Consider the following 5,000-nt stretch of genomic DNA (forward strand, 5'->3'; position numbering starts at 1 on the left):
TTGATGGTAGTAATGATAGTAACAAGTGATATTTGTAGTAATAATGATTAATATGTTCATAATACACACAAAATAATAACTAAGGTAAGATTGTAAATCGAAACTCAAGCAAGAATAGGGTTCAAAGCTCCTCTAGCCAAAGGAATATATTATTATAAATGACCTTGATTATAAAGTGGAAAACGATAATGGTAATAAAAATGATAGCATCATAATTATAATAATGGTGAAATAACATTAACATCAACAAATTGATAATGGTGCTATCTCTACTAATACTATAATATCAATCATGACCAAAGCAAAAACTAGACTAATATTTATAAAGATTGTAATCATAATCATAATAATGTGTCAATACACACACACACATATATATGTGCATGTGTATGTGTATGTGTATGTATACGAAAATTATTGATATCGGTTTTTAATATCATAAGGACGAGCATTATCTACTATGAATATTATTATTAAAATCGTTATTGATACTCATTATTATCATTGTCCATCATCCGTCGTATCAGGAATTCCCGCCATGGCTGCAAAGTTTCAACATGAGCAATAGAGGCGAGCCATGAATTGGGAACATTATTGGTTGAACAGGAGGGTCAACAGCTAGGAAAAAAAATCCTACTTAGACACTGACCAATGAAATTTATCCTAAAACCCATTTATTTAATAACCCTGCAATAATTTCTGATTTAGAATAGTTTAACACCAGCTTAATATTTAATTCATACTACGCACGGCGAGAAGCTTTGAGGCGCCGAGAGTACCACGCCAAATAATCGAATCATGGTATGGTTGGTAGCAAGTATATAATAATTGGGTAATCGCGTTATGTGTGTACCATGGCGTTTTTTGTAGTATGTATAATGTGTGTTGCGGGGAGGGGGGGGGGGATTCCAATTTCACCTAGAGTTACAAAATGCCTCCAGCTGGTCGTGCAAGAAATCTTGTGCGAATTAGGATCACTGTATGAAGATGACCGGGCATAAGTTCGAGATTTGTGCTGTCGTTTTTCCGTAGTATAGTATTCCACTGTTTCCTCAGCCTGATGTTATTATCTATATTGAGGAGACATTTTTTCAAGTCAGGGAACCTTTTCTTGTTTCGTAATTTCTCGTACAAAGAAACTGGAAAAAAGGTAATCCAAGTCAACTTTCATATCTTAAAAGAAGAGAGAGAAGCCAATTTTTACATAAAACTGATGAAAGTACGAAAGTGTAAAAGACAAACCGAGTTTCTGTTACGAAGGATTCGAACTAGCGTTGTGCGGAGGATTCGAGTGCCATATTCGGAAAAAAAAAAGTTCTAGCTTATTGAATATAAGTACGAAATCGAAATATTCACTCCGCCGACGTCACAAATCTTTGGGGGTTTTCCGTCTAGCAAAGAACTTTTGACAATTTGCAGCACTACCGAGGTTTGGACAAATGAATATATCATTCATAATAATATTTATCACTCTTAGTCCCACCCCTGCGTGAACAGAACAAATATTCTTCATGCCGCGCCTCCTGCTTACTTACTCCATGGGATAAAGTATCGGAGTCGGTGGTATTGGTATTGATGAAAAATGGCCGATACTTCTGACAAAATCCAGGGTCCTGCCTGCATTGGCCTGGAAAAGGTAAAATAGAATATAAGAAGCCAAGAAAAAATCTTTGACTCTTATAAAAACGAACATATACAACGTAGGCCTAAAATATTTAATTTATGGCACTATAATGCTCGCTACTCTGCATTTGTGGAAAATACGATATGTAACCAAAGCTTCGATGTACTAAGTTGAAATATTATCATGAAAAAAGGAAAAGTCATGCAATTTTCATGACAGTAAGATGCAGGAAAACTGAAATTCAGTTAATTTGATATACAGTAGACAAGGTAGTATACCTTCAACTCTTCTATCATTAGTTTCCAGCAAACAATAAACTATTATCTATATAAATCCGTTTATCTAATTTTGAGGGATGATCAACGATTCAGGTAAGACAAGGAAAAGTGTTGGATGGGCTATTATTACCAACTATGAATTGCGAATGACTTGTATGATGAGATTTCAATGGCCATTAAGCAGTAAATCACCAAATTAGGCCGACGCCGAGGAAATCCAACTGCCACATCCAGGCAAGGTACCAATTAATTTCTATAAATTCACTTCAGTAATGAATCAATTCCAAATAAATTCATTGAAAGAACGTAAATTTTAAATTCAGATTAATTCATAGGCTTCTCAGTTCACCTTATGATTGATATTCCGTTTAAGTAGTTAGCTTATTTTTTTTCTCGATTCGGTTAATCCAAATTAACAAGAAGAAATATAAAGTGGCTTGATTTTTTTTGATGCTTCAAAAACTAATGAAAAATAGAAACCCACATTTTTATTCAAAGAAAAAAAAAAAAGTTAACAAAGATTAATCACATCCTTCACACTTTTTTTTTCTATTTTACGAGTATAAACTTTTAGAAACAAACCACAATCAAACCAAATAGAACTTTCAGAACATATTTCTCTACAAAAAATCAAAATGTGACCAGTTTACTACTCTATAATGCAAATCACACAAATCACGTTCTTTACCAACCTCAAATTTATATATTATATCTCGACTTTAAGATATTTGAAGTTCTTTTAAACTCACGACAGAATAAGACAACACTGTCGCAACACTCTCCACAAAGTTCACTTTTTATTAACCAAAAGTTCATACTTCAAACTGTTGTATCACTAAATTCTTTTATTACTAACCCAAGGAAAATTGTTACTCTTAGATTGCATCTGATCATCATAAGTTGATCAAATCTTTTGTCTCATGAATTTCATATTAAATTTGATCATGATTGTTATTTAGTTGTAACATAATGACTATTCATATTACAATAAAAATTCTTTCTTCAATTCGTACTGATTCATTGGCATCTGTTTCAATTCAGATGTATTTCATATTTATTTTTATTTTTTCAGTTTCAATTCACAGGTTCTTAACATCAATTGCAAGTCATTTCCAATTTAAATCATAATTAATCCTAAGCCTGGCGAGTCGTGTGACAGGAAGGGCACGGCCCATCTTCTCTTTCTCACGAATTGCCTTAGCCACGACTTCCTCGATCTTCTCACGGGCCCTACCCCACCCTGGCTTCTCTCTCGATCTGATGGGCGTGATCATCCTCCGGAAGTTGCACAATCTGAGTCGACGATCCCGAATTTTGCAAATAACAGGACCTGCAAAGGTCCCGTGGTACAGTCGTTGGTTGGATGCGTGGTCAACTGTACCTTATGACCGACACAAGGACTTATTGGAAAAGGCGTCAAGACGAGACTCAGAAGCACATGGTAAACTTGAAGTTTCCCTGCTATACAACAGATCCGGCAAAACAAAGCCTTGAAGACACGTAGCTTGGTACCGGCATTTCCAAATATTCTTGTTGGTGAGTTATTGGCTCCTGCCGCCAGGTAATCTGTCCGACAGCCCATTGTTACGAACTACACTACCAAGATCTGTAAAACTCTATGACTTCGACGTCTTCGCCACAAGCACATACCAAATGAAGAGATTTTAGCAGACATCCAAGGTCGGTCCGAGAGAACTTTACGCCCAAAGGCTTTGCCTCACTGCTAAATGCATCGAGAGCCGACACTAAGGTCTTCAGGTGAGATAATACACCAACATCATCAACAATGTTAATGTTGGTGACCTTGATGTTGCCCAATGTTGTTCCGCATTGGCTTTGGATGGCAGTTTGCCAAGTATTGGAAAACTATACCACACTCCTGAGATCAAAGGAAAAAAGCTAGGCATGCCCAATTCCACTACAGTACTTTCATTGCCAATATGCGGGCACGTTATTAATCTAATAATCTGTCAGAATTCCTCCAAGTTTCAGGATCTCTCAGAATGCTCCACGACGCACCTAGTCAATATCTTCTTAGATTCTATTGAGGTTGCAAGGAGCCCACGACCATATTCACGACGGCAGGGTAGGAGGTTCCTCACTTGATGTGGAGGGTAGGCGCTAGGATCACAATACCACCCTGGTCCATGCTAAACGTTGATGGCTGAACCTGAAACAGCTGTTTAATCGCTCTCGCACCCCAATATGATCTGAGATGATCTCTCCATCTTTAGGAAGATTATCATGGTTGCATGAAATAAGGCATGGATGTAATTAGTTTTGTACTGGATGTATAAAACTCAAGTTTTAATGAGCTTCTAATTACGCCCATACATTATAAGTATTAATGCACTAGAGTTCTATATTTCTGCATTTAACTAATCCGGCCTTGACTGCTGTACATGCAGTTAATTACATTCGTACCAATTGGAGGATGCTACAATCTCCTTTCCTTGGATCTCTCCTGATCGGGCTCATTGCTATGTCAGATTAACAATAAGATTTTCTTCTATAATGCCGGGTTAAGACAGTCTATTCCCACACATCAGAACTTCTGAGGTCTTTGCAAAACGCCTAGGGTGTTGGAACCACTACCTCTTCACTCCCCCCAACGTACCATTGCGCAATGCCAACATTTTACTACAAACTTCTTAAATATCCACACAAAAATATTCAATAAGGCAGACATTCATTACTTGTCGTGTTAAGGTTATCCATGAAACTTAACCGATTCGTCTGATTTCATGATAGATTTGTCATTTACTTAATAATTATACTGAGCTGTGGATACATTTACAAAGTCTCGCATAAGGGGAATAAATTAAAGTTCTCAAACGATGTCTAATAGCAGAGGTTCCAAAGCTGGGAACGTGTTAGGGTTTTCAGGATGGTACGCGACTTACCCCTAATCAATTTTTTCATTTCTGTCTGTTCATTGAACTAGCATATCTTATTTTATGATTTTGTAGTTTTGCAAGGGTCAAGATCGTTATTAATTGGAATGCTATACATTACTCACTATATACTCATGAAGTTTAAGTATAATTAATTGTATGATACGCATTAACTAGCAGCAAAGTTTAAAGTTGCATATAGGT

The sequence above is a fragment of the Penaeus japonicus genome, unplaced genomic scaffold, assembly GCF_977035675.1.
Source record: "Penaeus japonicus unplaced genomic scaffold, GWHDUDI00000001_assembly GWHDUDI00000009, whole genome shotgun sequence".
In the NCBI taxonomy this organism is placed as follows: Eukaryota; Metazoa; Arthropoda; class Malacostraca; order Decapoda; family Penaeidae; genus Penaeus; species Penaeus japonicus.